The sequence below is a fragment of the Falco naumanni genome, chromosome Z, assembly GCF_017639655.2.
Source record: "Falco naumanni isolate bFalNau1 chromosome Z, bFalNau1.pat, whole genome shotgun sequence".
Classification (NCBI taxonomy): Eukaryota; Metazoa; Chordata; class Aves; order Falconiformes; family Falconidae; genus Falco; species Falco naumanni.
Window position 1 is genome coordinate 83,837,136 of NC_054080.1, and position 15,079 is coordinate 83,852,214.

General features: G+C 53.2%; 1 protein-coding gene across 4 annotated transcripts in view; it reads left to right on the plus strand.

The window, feature by feature from the left end:
- The first annotated feature begins 2,074 nt into the window (after positions 1-2,074).
- MAPK4 (mitogen-activated protein kinase 4) overlaps positions 2,075-15,079 on the plus strand; it is a 46,422-nt gene continuing 33,417 nt past the window's right edge. Inside the window, exon 1 of one of the 4 annotated variants that reach the window (XM_040580533.1) lies at positions 2,075-2,142. The gene's annotated coding sequence lies outside the window, so the exon portion shown is untranslated. Of the gene's footprint in view, positions 2,143-2,338; positions 2,893-14,553; positions 14,735-15,079 lie in introns of those variants that run through there. The other 3 variants (XM_040580536.1, XM_040580532.1, XM_040580534.1) reach the window with 3 other exon arrangements.

The following is a 15,079-nucleotide window of genomic DNA, read 5'->3' on the forward strand; positions in this document are numbered from 1 at the left end:
CACCATTACACACCCATGGGTGCCAAAACCTCCTGTTTATGGTGTACGGTTTGAGTCGCGCAGCACTGCGTACCGTAAGTATGGTATTTTTCAGCCATTACGCTTGGCAGCTTCATGACGACGAGCCACCTATAGCTGCCTGGAGTTACTGCCATGCTGTCACCCCCTTTGAACGGAGGCCCCTTTATCCTGTTAGTGTTCAGGACCGATCCTGCCAAGCTGCGGCATTTGGTGGTAACGGTACGGCAGCCGCTCCACTACGCCATTCACAGCACTGCCAGAGTGTCATTCACTTGGCACCGCTCCGGGGACGACAGCCAAGGTCCTGCGAGATGCTGAGCGCTGCCCTGGTTTGCTGAATCCCCAGTAATATCCAGCCTTGTCACCAAAACCAAACGTGTATCAACCAAACCTGGCATCCACCCTTTTAAAAGAAAATATAAATGTGTACGTGCGTGGGCATATGCTTGCTGCTTAATTGCAAGAGGCTAGCCTGCTTCTTAAAACAAAGTGGCTAGGGCCACACACCAAAGGGTTCAAGCTGCAGAAGAGAAGTCCTCAAATCGCTGGATGACTCCCAGTCAGCACGGGTGCAGAGCATGCTCCTGCAGCACAGGGACTGTGTGCTTCGGCCTCACCCCACAGCCGGGATCATAACTTGTTTTCTGTTCCCATATGGCACTTTGAGCTCAAACTGAGCAGCCAGCAGCTGCCTCGGTGGCGGAAACCTCTCCATGGAGCACTGGGCCCATGGCATTGCCACACAGATCGCCGCAATAAAACCTTGACGTGAGATACCAGCCAACAGGCATGTGGGAGAGCATCTTTGCCCAAACAGCCCCATTTTCCTCCATCGAGCTCTTCCCTGGAGGGGTGTGTTTGTTACCTGTGTCAACCAGAGGAATAACCTCCATGCGTGGCTTTGAAAGGCAAAGCTCGCAGCAGCACGGGGCACATGAGATCGGATTCCCTGGGAGGTTTCAACGATAACTGTTAATGCTCCTGTTCCTCTTTCTTCGCCATTTCTTTCCCCTCTTGCACTGACAACAGGTATAAGCACCAATTCAACACCTTCCAGCTCATGGGACAACCAGCTGGGAACGTTTGTTTTAATCTCAGCCAGTGACACAGTAGAGGGGCTTGTTACCTCCAAAAATTATACACCTTCATTTCCTCCCAATTCCCTGGGTGTTTAATTTACCAGACCATTTTATCTTTTTTTTTCTTTTTTTTTTTTCTCACCGCTGTCCCCTGCAGAAGAGGAGGGAGGCTCAGTTCCTCCAGCTCTAACAAAGCCGCACGCTTGTCTGGAGGGGATCGATAACTATCGAACGATTGCGCTTCCTCCACTTAGGCTGTCGAAGCAGCTTCCTTTAATTGTTCTTGCCCACTCCAAATACAGCGGAAGGTGAATTTTTCCCATTGAGGCTGCTCGGCGGGGCCGTGCCACCAGGAGTGGAAGGGCCGCGGCTGCCCGGCCTGCAACAGCCCCCGCCGCAGGGAGCGCCCCCCCAAACCTGTTTCTCCTGGGGGCAGGGCCCGGGGGGGGCTGCGGGGCAGGGCCCGGGGGGGGACGGGCCCCGGGGGGGGACGGGCCCCGGGGCGGGCAGGCGTGGGGACGCTGCGGGCGCAGGGCAGGGTGGCGCGGGGGGGACAGCCGCGCAGTGACGCCAGCAACAAACCCCCGCGGGTGCGGGACGCCCGGCCGGGGATGTGTCCCTGCTCGGGGTCACCCTGAGGGACGCCGCCAGGTGGGCGCCAGGCGGGGTCGCCCCTTGATGGCTCCTCACAGGGACCGTGGCGGGAGGGCAGGCCAGGTCCCCTCCGGCGGCGCCTGCCGGGGACACCGAGGGGACGCCGGGTCCCCTCAGGGCTCCGCACCGGGACAATGCGGGGGTAGCCGGGGGCACCGGGTCCCCTGAGGCGGCGCCTGCCGGGGACACCGAGGGGACGCCGGGTCCCCGCCGGGCTCCCGCCGGGGCTCGGCCCCGCCCCTGCCCCTCCCCCGGCACGTGGCCCCCGCGCGGCGGCTGAGGCCGGTGGGTGACGTCAGCGGCGGGGGCGGGAGCGCGGTGCCGGTGCGCCGAGCCGGGCCGAACCGGGCCAAGCCGGGCCGGGCCGTGGCGGAGCGGAGCGGCCCCGGTAAGTGCGGCGCCCCGCCGCTCCCCTTGTCCCCGCCGCGCCCGGGCGCTGCTCCCGCTCCCCCCCGCGCCCAGCCGGTGCTGCGGGCTGAGCCCGCTCGGCGGTGAGGGGCTTCGGCGGGCGGAGCCGGGCGGGGGGGGGCCGGGCTGGCGGGCGGGGGGACGCTCGGCTGGCGCGTCTGCTTGCCCGGGTTCCCGCTCCTGCTCCGTGCGGTACCGTAGCCGGGGGCCGGGCGCGGGAAGCCCCCAGCACCCGCCCGGGGGGAGCCGTCCGTGCCAGCGCCCGGCGGGGCCGCCTCGCCCTCCCGCGGGGCCTGGCCGAGACCCCGCTGCCTCGGGGCGGGGGGCTGGCAGCCGCCGCAGCCCGGTGCGCCGCCGGGGCGGGGGCGCGGCGCCCTGTGCCTCTGTCCGGGTTACACGCGCTTTGCGTGTGTGTCGGTGCCGTACGGTACGCACGGACCGAGGGGCTCGCACGGGCACATGGGCGCAGAGCCCGGCCGGTGCCGCCGTGCCTGGCGTGTCCCGGCCCCTTCCCGGTGCGGGGGGAGGGAAACCCGCGGCTGCCGCGGGCCGGGCGGGCTCTGCGCGCCGGCGGGGTTTCCTGCGCCCGAGCTGGACCCCGGTCTGCCGGCCGCGGGGGCCAGGGGCCAGGCGTCAGTGGCAGGACACCGGCGCCGTGTGCGGCGAGCGCGGTTTTGGCTGCAGCGCCGGGCGGCGCGGTGCCTCGGGAAGGTGCATCCCAGGCGGAGATGTGAGTACCAGAACGGGGCGGGGGGGGAAGCCCCGACCCTGCTGTCCCCGCAGCTCTGACAGGGTGTCCTCGCACAGCGTCATGCAGCCGCATCCTCCAGCCCCCAGACGTGGGGTGGGGTGGGGGACAGGGGGCTCCCTGCGGTGCGGGGTGCTCAGCCTTTTTTGGGGTGCTGGAGCTGTTTGGGTACCTGTGCTACGTGTCTCTTCTGTGTGCGAGGCGGGGGCACCGCTGCCGGGGAAGGTGATGTGTAATACCAGGGGCTTCTCCTGACGAAGCAGCTGGCTGGGGTTTGGACCCACAACACTTGGCTGCTTGCTGAGGGGTTTCAGTCCCTGCGTTCAGCTCTGTGTCACTTGCTCCTTGCTGTTAATTTGGCACATCTAATCCTACCTGGTGTTGGCAACTTCCCAGGAAACGCGGAATGCTTTTCCCTCTCCGGTCTGCAGCAGGAGCCCAGCCTCCTGCAGAAGGAGGCCTGGGGACAGTGACTTCTTTTTCACCACCTTGGACGTAACTGAGAGTTGGATTTACAGTGTGCATTCCTCTTTTTGGATGGATGGATGTCCATCAGGTTGAAGGTGACAAATAATCCCATGGAGACGTGTGGGTGAAGGATTGCAGGGGAAGGGCGACCAGGACCATAGTGAGGATATCTCAGGAGCCAGGGCTGGAATTGCATGTGATATTTTCAGGACAAATCTCATACCCAGCAGATGAGCATCAGCATTCCTCCTCTCTTCAAAAGAGGACAGGGTAAAGGGACATGATAACCCATGTACCATCAATTCCCCTGTGCCTGAGAGAATCACCACCGTGAGCCTCTGCCTGACCTTGGAGCCAAAGCAGAGAAAAGTCAGGCTCACCACAGTCCCTCTGCTCCTCAGGCTGAGCCCAGCCTCCCAGTAAGGACCAATGAAGTCTGAAATCCCAGTCAAATAACTGATGTTCTGAAAGAAGGATGCTAGGCTGCGAGCATCCCGGCTAGCCTCAAGCTCTCCAGGCCAAGTGCTTCATGCAGATGGTCTCTGTTTATCTCTTCTTCCTATCTAGACCAGAGATGTGAGACCTGCTTCCAGGTACTGGAGTCGCTTCTCATCCTGCTTCTGCCTCCTGGGCGCTGGGCAGCTCAGTAAGGCAAAACCACCAGAACTGGCGTTATCAGCCAAAATTACCTCTTGATTTTCCAGGTGGCGTGAGGCAGTTTACTTGCAGTTGAAGCTGTTTTGGTGGGTGCAATTGGTTTGCCTTCAGTTGGGTGTCTAAAAGGGTCTGGTCTGAGCTGTACACACACCCCCCCTCGATGGAGGGGGTGGGCACCTCCTGAACGGGATCGTTTCTCCCTGTGTTAACCCTCAGGTGCAGGGCAGGCAAATGCCTTCCAGGGTGCTGGTTCTGACTTGGATATCTGAGTTTTTTGATATTTGGGGGCCAAATCTATGTGAGATTAATCTAACCCAGTGCTTGCAAGCCTTGGGTTTTAGTTGTTTGGTCTTGATCTTTCCTTTTTTTAGCATGACCCTGCTGTTCTCCTACCACTCAGGCCTTTTTCTGAGGCATAAATAATGCTTCTGAAACTTTCCATGTCCCCAGGTGGGAGGTGTTGCAGAAATGCAACTGCAGGGAAGCATTTGCAGCTCATCCTCCTGCAGACACAGAAAGCTGGGTTAAAAACCAGCCTGTTAATTTTATTTTAATGGCTCTAAGCAATGGTGAGCCTCCCCCTCCCCACCCCTTGCTCCCAAACCTTGTGCCAACATTTAATTGCTCTCGCTCTGGGGAGATGCTATCTCATTTCAAGGTTGAACTTACCTGGCTTCGACTTGCAGCGGGGGGATGTTGTCGTGCCCTTGTCACAAAGGTGACTTGTCACTCCCAACTGCATGCCCGCAGTGATCGGGTCACCTCTTCACCTGCTTCTGTGGAGTCTGAAGGTGCCATAACCTCGTGCTGAGAGGCTCCTGCTCAATCTTGTGCGTTTTTTGTGGCCACCCCTGGGACTTCACTGGTGTGACTGCGTTGCCCGGGTACCGGCCCGGATGCAGCTGTGACCTTGATAATGGCACGTGTTGGTGTGAGCTTGCTTTGCAGCTTCTAATGGATGTGTTTCCCTTTGCGCCTTCAAGGACCACCTCCTTTTGCTCTGGCTTTGCTCTGACAGTGTATGCAGAAGAGGTGCCCCACGCTCATCCCAAATCCCTTTCTGGCTCAGGCAGACATCTCTTTTCTGGCCTCATGTGTTACTTTGCCACACAAAAGCATGATCTGTTGGACTGTGACCTCCACCGAGGTGATTTGGGTCTCTGTGCCACTGTGTCATCAACCAACCATCCATTAGTTACTGGGGTTTTTTGTGTTACAGATTTATGTTTAATATAATCCTGCAGAAGATCACGGATGAGACTGAGCAGTGACAGAAGTCCCTGAGGACCGTGCTTGGCTGCTGGCCTCCCTCACTGGTCTCACCCCATCAGCAGCCACGCTGGGGGCTGTATCAGCAGGCATCTAACGTGCGTGGAGTTGATTGCACCTGGTGTGAGATTCATCCTCAAAATATTATCTGCTTTGGAGAACTATGGGCAAACACTGTGTCCAGGCAGTTGCCTGTGTCATGCAGCACTGTAAGCTCTCTCAAAACAAACAAACAAAAAGGTCTCTTAAATAGATCTAATTCCAGGAAACTCAGCTGGCTGATTGGAATTGTATTTTTAGTCTCCGGTCTGTGTATTTACCTGAAATTTCTGTCCCACTGTTCTAGCTGGAGCTGACCCCAGGGGTTGCCTGCTGCTCCTGCCTTTCACCTTTCATCCTTCCTTAAAATACCATGACTACACAAAGTTTCCCTGTGTTTCACTGGTTGACTTGTAAATGCTTTCTTTTTTGTTGATTTTTAAATGCTTTCTTCAGCCTGGCAGTACTGAAGGCTCTGTCAGTAAGGGGTTTTAAGGCAGGTTATAGAGGTTGTTGGGAAGGACCCTGCTCTACAGTGTGGTGCACGTGGTTAATCTGTAGACTTGTGTTTTTCTTGTCCTCTTGGTAACCCTTTTAGTATCCCGTCGGCAGCACAGTACTCACTTCCACTTTTACTGGTGGTACTTATTAGTGAATCTAGCGGCTAACTAATTGTCTATTCCTTGCATGCTTTAAAAGTGACTTACTTTACAATTAATTCTGTTAGCTGTTAAGATTTAGTGGATTCCTTTAGAGGTCCTCATCAGTCACCGACCTTGGACGTTTCTTTTTCAGTGCAATTTCTTTTCTGTCTTCTTTTTCTGTGCCTTTTTGAAAGATCATGTTTCCATGCGGATTCCACATCTTGGTTTTGCCAGAATGTTTTCTTTCATTATTTCACTCTTGCTGCTTTTCTGGGTTTGTAACTTTAGGGGTCTTTGGTAAATGCTTTAAGCGAGTCCCATGTTCCCAGTGATGCTAATGATTGCTTTTGGCTTCGTAAAATTTGCCCTTTTAAATTTAGACACTGCTGCCATTATTTTGGGCTTGTAGTTTCTGTGACTAGCACAGAAACAGAAGGAAGCTATAATGGAAGAGGACTTGCATTAGACATGGCAGTTCATTTGGGCTTCGTCCTTGTCACGTAGATCTGCTGCTTGGTGGGCAATTAACACTGAAACATGAGCTGCTCCGTGTGCCAGCAGCGGCTTCTCGTCCTAAAGACTTACTGGTGTGTTCCTTGGGCTTGGTATTGATTATTCATTAGTTGCCTGCGTTGCGGTATTTTTATTTGCCTCTCTGGGTGTATGTATGTGATGAATAGCGGCAAGATGTTGCCTGCCTTGTACCAGTGCAGCTGAATGCCTAGAAGAGAGTGAAATTTGGTGCTTGTGACCCACGAACACCTGGCAAATGGCCTTCGAGTGGCTTTGATACCGTTGCAGAAGAACATACTGTACTTCATGTAGTTTGAATTATTTTGGCATGTTTAAGCACCCAATCTCTTCTTTTGTACCTCAGTGTCTTCATACTCCTCTCCTAGCTGAGTGCTGCACCTTTCAGACCTCACCAGCTGCGCTTCCTAGGCAGGCACGATGCTGACTGGTGCAGACCAGGGCCGGCACTGGGAAGCCACTGTGTGTTTCCCACGACCAGTGCTAGGGCAGGGTGAAGCAGTGATCTGCTTCAAAGGCTTTCCAGGCAGAATTGCACGTGAGGATTTACAGGAGCCAATTTCAGCCCTGCTGAAAGGTGCCAGGATGACCTTGTGGTTGCTCCCAGTCCCTGGAGTCAGGTCAGGAGCGGGACAAGCTCCCAGATCTCCCCACTGAAAATTTCCCCTGGCTTGGAGGCTGCAGGGGGAATTAGCGCTGTTTGTTCCTGCAGCACTTTGCATCCGAGCTAAGCCTTTCTTTAAAAAGCAGTCGGCGTGGTTGTGCTTGGAACAAGCAGCTCAGTTTCTATATTATACACAACAGTCATCTCTGTAGGAAGCTGGCCAGCCCACGCCGCTGCAGCGGCCCAGAGCTACATGGCTGTTGGTGCGCTTATCCTCGGGGCATTCCTGGGAGGAAGACAAGGAGCAGGGGAACTTGAGGAAGAAGCTTTCCAGGACGCTGATGTGAGTGTTCCCAGGTGGTGTGAGAAGCGGTGCCCAGGTACCTGCGTGTCTGTTGGGTCACTCGCAGGGGTGCTCACGCATCGCTCTGGCTGCGCAGCTGCTCTGCGACAGGGAGAGCGGTCCCCTCTGGAGACCCAGTGTGGATTTGCCGTGTGCAGGGCGAAACCTGCATTCTGCTCTCGTGCCCTTAGCCTTGCATCTGCTCTCGCACCCTTGGTGCCTTCCTCGCTGGCTATGACCTGCCACGGATAAAAAGTTGCCCTCTGCTGTCCTGAGCTGGTTGTCTTACTCCCAGGCTGAGTGGTGGGAGACCTGACTCTGTGTGATTTCCTAGGGAGGTGGGTTGGCTGTGTCTCAGCTCGATGTTAGGATCCCTCCAGATTCCGGGAAGAGCAAACAACCTCCCCAGGCCGATACCCATTAGTGTCCATCTGTCCCAGCTGCTCAGATTGTTTGCACAACTCGGTTCTTGGCTACACCTGGTTTTACAACAGTATTAATTACATGGTAACTGATACACCTGCAACAATTAGCTATGTAAACTAAGATAAAAAGCCTAATCAAATGTCATGTTTCAGAGTACAGGCTGTTTCCTTCTGGAGGCTTCCTAAGCCCTCCTCCCCAAATCCCTTCCTAAAGGAAACTCTGCGGATCATCTCTGGGCCCTGGGAGAGGTTTGTCCCTGCGTGTAGGTGAATCAGGGCCAGGGGAATGCAGCGTATGGCTATGGAGGCATGAGCCTTTCTGCAAGGAGTTGTCCCTTCCCCATCTTACACTTTTGTGGCTGTGATGCTTCTGATCCCTCTGGAAGGAGCTGGGAGCATCCCCAGCCCCAAACCGCGTGCTCCTGGGGTCTGGGGGTTTGTGGAGGAGAGGAGGCAAAAGAAAACGCAGGCTGGATCATGTTTGGAGTCAAGCTGGAATATTGTCCCGTGTCTGCCACAACAGCACTGTTTGTACCCAGGCCTCGCCAGGGCTCTGTGCTCCATTAACTCTCCCTGCCCTGTCCTGTGAAATATGGAAAGTTTTGAACTATTAGAAAGTGCCTTTGGGTAAAGGGAAATTAAACCCTTGACTGCTGTGAAGAGGCAGGGCTGGAAATGTGAATGTGGAAATAGGTTCTGGCTTAAAATGACTTCAAGGACAAAGGGTAGGTGCTGGGCTTCTCAGGATCCAGTTCAGCTGGGACCAGTTCCAATTAAAATGAGATCAAGGAGAATGGGAAGGGGGGTGGGGGGGAAGTTGGTTCTTTGCATTTCTGTCAGTGTTGTGGGTTGAAACATTGCGACTGGTTTGTGTCTGTGTCTCTTCTGCAAGCAATGAATCTGATCTGCAGAGCATTTCAGATAATTTCTTTTAAGAATGACATTTCTTTTTCTCTGTGGGAATTCTGTTTTTTTCCCCTGTTTGTTTTTTGTTTAATTCGAGGTTTTATCAACCTCAGAAAAGCCTTTCCCCAGAGCCTGAAACAAGCAGGCCAGCCTTGGTTTCCTTCCACGTATCTCCGAGACTGAGCGTGGCCAGAAGTACAGAAATGCTGTAAATTAGAAATAATTATGTGCTTTTAGTAGGGCAGCAAGCATGGAGCAGACTGCTGCTGTTTCTGGGAAGGTCGGCGACGCTTGTCTTGCTGAAGAAAGCTGGGAGTGGGAACGGGTGGCCAGGGAGCTGGTGGGGGAAGCCAAAAAGGGAACCTCGTAAAGCAGAAGTGATTGTGGGGTGGAGAGGAGCAGGTCTTGCAGCTCCTGGAGTTGCTGCTAGATTGAAGGGGATGCTGCAGGACGGGGGGCAGATGTGCGTACAGCTGTGCTAGCAACAGCAGCTGGCACGTGTTCCTTGCTTCTGCATGCCTGTGCCACCATTTGCTAAACTTCAGTGAGATGCGTTGTAATGCAGCGCTGAAATTTCATGTGTGTATTTCTCTTTCCCCCTCCCCCCGTGTTTGCTTTATACCTGAGGTCAGGTTTGAGTTGCCTGGTAGCAGAGGTGAACAAGGAAATGTGGAGTTTGGTGAAACTCTTTTAAGAAAATAAAGCTTGAGTCAAAACCAGTGGCTGTGAAGGGATCGCGATGCGCGCAGTATCATTGCTGAGTCATCTCCTTTCTCGCATGAATAAGGGGCAGGGAAATCTCAAAGGGCATCTTGATGGGCTTTACATTTGCCAAACAGTACCAGCGCTTGATATTACTGACTTTTTGTCTTGTCTCACATGCAAGCTTCACCTGAGCCTTATCTGCTGTTGTTATTAGACAGGAGCTCATTCAAAAAGGAAAAAAATTCTGAGAGTAACGAGGTGGCTGCATCCGTTCCCAAAATACCTGCTTGATTTTAGGCACGACAGACGCCCGTGCCATCTGCGTGCCCCTTCGGCGCTGGGTTTTGCCTGGGGTTTCAGTTGCATCGTTGAAGCAGGTGAGCAGGCAGAACAGCTCAGCACAAGCGACCTCGGATTTCTGCTAAATACCAACTGATTAACAAAGTGTAAATGCTGCAGAGAGCGTTTTGCTGAACTGGGTGAGGATGGAGGAGGCACCAGCAAGACTGTTAGCAGCACTAATCGGGCTGGTAGAAAGGAGTCTGATCACGGCACTTGAAGGGCCTCATTATCTTGTGTGCTTGGAGAGCGCCGAGGCAATTCTGCATTCAGGAAAGGCTTTTACAGTCTTTGTCTCCTTAAGTCATTAGAAATGCCACGATCTCAACTGTTAGAAAGATTAGTCTAAGGATGAAAAAAAAATAATACATCTCTGAGCTGGAAAGATAATTGCCGCCTGCTCTTCAAATGCAGCAAAATGGGCAGAGTGTGTTTTGGAAAAAGGGAAGGAGTTTGAAGGAAATTCCAATTATAATACTTGTAACATCTTCTCAGTACATGAAAATGTTGTGTGTTTCAGCAGATCCCGGGAGCAGTCACAGGATTAATGCAGTAGCTGAACAGCTAGAGAAAAAACGTTATGGCAAAGTTTGGAAAACTTTTTTCCCTGCAGAGGAGCATGGGTTGGTACTCTGCTCGTCTCACCTGCTTCATTTCACCAGTGCAGTGAGACTGAGGAGGACAGTTGGTCCTGCATGCCCTGGGAAGGGTACGGGGATGCTGCTTTTAATGCAGGACACCCCCTGTTGCGGATGTGGGATGCCCGTCCCCCGTGGAGTCACCGGATCTCCCAATGATTTGGACCAGCATCCTGGAATCTAAGCTCATCTCTTAATGCTGGCCTCTTTTATCTGAATAAATCTCACGTGCCTGCTACTACTCAGGCAGAAAAAATAATCTTTATTGCCATAATATGTTTGTCAGCTTTCCTTCATCCCAGCAAAGTACTGTAAGATCTGCAAAATCTTCAGAAAGCATTTTTTGAGCAATAGATATTGAAAGGGGGGAAAAAAAAAGTAAGTCACTGAGACTTGAGTCTTGCCAACCAAACCACTCAGTCAGGTTTTCTTGGCATGGTTCCTCTTGCAAACTGGGTATCTCACTGCCCACTGGAGCCAAAAGTGAAGAAATGGATTAAGGCTGTGAAACTGCTCCATCCTGATCACTCTTTTATGGCCCTGTGCAGAGCAGAAGGGACGTTTGGGAGCAGTGTTTGGCTAAGTGCTGGGCACTGGGGGGTCTGGAGCCCCAGCTGGTGCAGAAGGACCCTAATTGCATTGCTCTCAATGAAGCGATGGGCAGGCTGATACTCTAGCCCTACATTTAAAGCATCAAATTTGAAAAAAGCGCAAACCAGCCCAAACTTTCAGCAGCCTCCCAGTTTTGCCGTGGAGCTGCTGTCTCACTCCCTCCTCCCTTCTGGGCACCCAGGTCTTGATGGGGAACAGGATTGTGCCCAGTTCAGATGACCCTCGTGTAGCAGGCAGCGATAGCCAGGCAGTGAGCCGGCGATGCTCCACTTGTGCTCCTGTGAGGTGCTGTTTGGGCTTTGCTACGTATGTTCACCTCCTGTTTATACCTTTTCTTTTTTTTTCTTTTTTTTTCTCCCCCCCCCCCCCCCCCCCCCCCCCCCCCCCAACAAAAATGTTGTGGTAGAACATTTCTTCTTCTGAGTGGTGGTCAACTTGGACACAAAGTGTTGAGTAGTGTCTGAGGAGCATAACCCCACGTGGGACGGAGCAGATCTTCCCAGGGCCCTGGAGGGCTATGGTGCATGGTTGAACCCTTTCAATTCTCTCATTTTGGTTAAGACTCCTTTTGGCATGAGGAATATCAACTTTGTAACTGGGCAGCAGCCGGGGTGGTATGGCCCAAGACAGACTGGGTGCCTGTGATGGGAGCCCATGGCAGAGCCAGCCCAGCACAACCGAGCCTGGTCCTTGTTGCGGAGGGCTGGGTACAAGGGCTGGAGGACTGGCTGGACCTGTTTCCCCATTCACCACAACTCTTTAAAATTTAAGGGTAAAGATGGGAGGAATGGAAGAGAATTTGCTATTTAAGGCTTAATTAATTTTTAACCTCAAGCATTAGCTGGGGTTTGTGCAAACCACTGGCAAGGCAATTAAAGTGACTTTTTAATGGGTTATTTTTGTTGCTTCACCAGGGTGGGAGTTGGAGATCCCAGGCTGTGAGCTTCCTGGGGTAGGGGCCATCCTTTTGCTGTGCTGCTCTGATGCTTAATCCCTAATTGTGTTTTATTTACAAGCCATGGCTGAGTCATGATGAGAGAGGAGGCACGGAGATGCGGCTGGATAGAACATGTGGAGAAAAATGTCCGGGCGTCAGTCCCCAAGGCTCCAGCTTGGATCCATCCTGGAAAAAAAGAGTTAAGGACTTTGGACGGTGCAGTTTATTTTGAAGTTGCTGGCTATTTTGGTAGAATGATAGAATGTACTGGGTTGGAAGGGACCTTAAAGCCCCGCCAGTTCAAACCCCCTGCCACAGGCAAGGACACCTTCGGCTAGACCGGGTTCCTCCCAGCCCCATCCAGCCTGGCCTTGAACGCTTCCATGGATGGGATTTTGCAGGAGTAAGCTCCGAGGACAAAAAGCAATGAAAATAATGGATTCTCTGAGAGTTCCTCTTAAATCCTGAGGGTAGTTAGGAGAAAATGAGAGTGAGTACATGAGCTCTGGGTTTTCTGAGCAAGAGTGCAATGACTGTAAAAGCAGACCTGTCCCTCTGAGCACCGGCCAAACGCCTGTCTGTCTGTACCTCGGTGACATGCTACTGCCACGCTCTCTGTGGGATGCAGCTCCTGCATCCCACGTGGTGAAGGGTGCCATGAAGAAGTCTAATTTCAGTCTCGTTTGGGAGACACCTTCCCAGACATGCGCCCTGTCTGCAGCTGGGGAGAGGACTTAGGACTTGTCACCTCCATAGGGCTGTGGGGTCAGGGAGTGCAGGTGCCCCGAGAGCACCAGGCACAAACCCCAGCATATTCATCCAGGATCATCCTGGTCTCACATTTTCCTCTTAGCAGTGTGTGTCCTGTGTTGCTTGTTCCCTCCAACCTTTGCCATGTTGTGTAAACAGACTCATTGGAGGAATGCAAGCTTGCGTCTGACTCAGTTCATTTCTTGTGCAACTCGGCCAAAAGAAACCAGGGATGACTCTGTTTTTCTCTGCAATATTCATTCATTCAGCTACTGCCTGCATTAACACACCTCTGTTGCCTTGCTGTCTCTCTCCACCTAGTTATTTAGAGGAATGCTTTCTAAAAATAGCCGCCTGGTTTGATGTCTTTCTCATGCTATTCTATGTAGCACTAAAAACCTGCCTAGAAAGGCTGTCCAGTTCATTGACGTTCCCTTAAAATACAGCTAATCCACATAATCTCGTTATAGTAGTGGGTGATTTTACTGAGAGCAAGCTTTAGCAGTGGTCCAGCAAAGCCTTTTATTCCCCACCTATATCTGGATGGCTAAAAGTCACTGGGAGTGTGTTTTGGTTTTGCTTGGGCTATTTTTTACTTACAACATTTTTGTTTTATTTTTCTAGAAAATCTCATGTATTATTTTTGATGATGCCGGTGCATTTCTGCCACGGGCTTTCAGCTTTGTGGGCTGCTGACACCCCATGGCTATGCTCCATGGTCTCCCACAGTCACTGGGAATCGTTAAAACCTTTTTTCCAGAGTGGAAGAGGGGGAGCTTTGCTGTGCGAAGTGTTTAGTGTGGGATTCCTGGTCTCCGGCATTGTTTTGGGGGTGTGGGACCTTGTGGCCCTGCTCTTCAGGGAGTCAGACCAAGGAAGGAGCTGAAGTTTGGGATGCGAAGTCTCCATCGTTGGGAAGGACCAGCCTTGCTCCGCCAGGCAGGTTGGGTGTACAGGGGCAGGTGGGCTGGATGTGTGGGTCAGGCTGCGGCGGCTGCCCTGTCCATTGTGCATGGATAACGTGGGGCAGAGGGGTGCAGCACAGAAACCTGGCCATGAATGAGGGCTTGTGTCTGTAGGAGTGGGGAAGCCGTTTGGGCTTGAGGTGCAGCTCGAGCCTGCCCTTGAAGGTGAACATCTAGGAGACGTTGCTACCTAAACCCCCGTGTGCTTGGACCAAGGACTGACTCTTCAACAGTAGCCAAATATCACAGAGCTTATGGTGAGATGCCACATCTGGACAGTCTCCTGGACGTATGATTGATTCTCCGTGAGGTTTTACCTGTGCTGGTTATGATGGGTTACAGGTCACGTTCTCTGTATACCTGATCGAGCCGTGCTCAGTGGCCGTGGCTCTCGGTCAGCTCCCCCTGGCACCTCGGGGAGCATCGGTTCAGGCCATTGCCATCCCAGAGGTTTGTTTGTAGAGGGATGTCTGATCGCTCACCCCCCTCAGGTGATGGAAGCCAGAGTCCGTGGCTGGAGGTGCAGCTCCCCCAAGCCCTCGGTGGTGCTGCGAGGGTGGAGAGGCAGGCATCAGCGGGGTGTTCCTCGCTGGGGCACTGGGCCAGTCTCTGCACCACATAGCTTTACCCCCTTTCCTCTCTGGGTTGCTGCAGGAGCATCTCTTGCTATGTTGGGGCTGCAGCAGCGTGGGGCCATCGCTGCGGGACTGCAGTGGGAGGAGTGAGGGCGGAAACCTCTATGAAATGGTTTCTGCAGGCAAATGCAGGTTTTTTTTCCTTTTCCTAAAGCCTGTCTTCGTTGTTTTCCCAAGCTGAGTGTGCAGATCTGCAAGCGGTCCAGCCCTGGCCCCCAGAATAAGCTGGATGAGATTTGTCAGTGAGCAGAAGGATTAAGGGGAGGTTACAGACCAGCTCTGAGAGACACAAGTGCAAGCACTTTTGCAAGGTCCCAGCACAGTGTTTTGCGAGGACATCACGCTCTGCTCGCGGAGGTACCTTTTGGGGCCCGCGGAGGGTAGGGGAGAGTCAAAGAAGTTACTCTGCCATCTCTTTGCATGCTGGTATATGCTGCACATACCTCCTTTGGGGCAAATTCCTGGTGTGGGCTCTTCAGTCACAGTAAAAAACCCTCTAGGGCTGTTTCTGTATTTTTTTTTAATTATTTTTTTTAATAACTGCCCTGCTTTTGCTTATCTTGGTCCAACCCCTCCAGTGATAACACAGGCAAAGTCCTGACCTGTGGCATCCTGGGGAGCAAAGGCCCGGCTCTCCGACGAGGCGCCAGCAGAGAACGGATCTTCTTGTCTCTTTTTTTTTTTTTTTAGAAGAAAAGACTG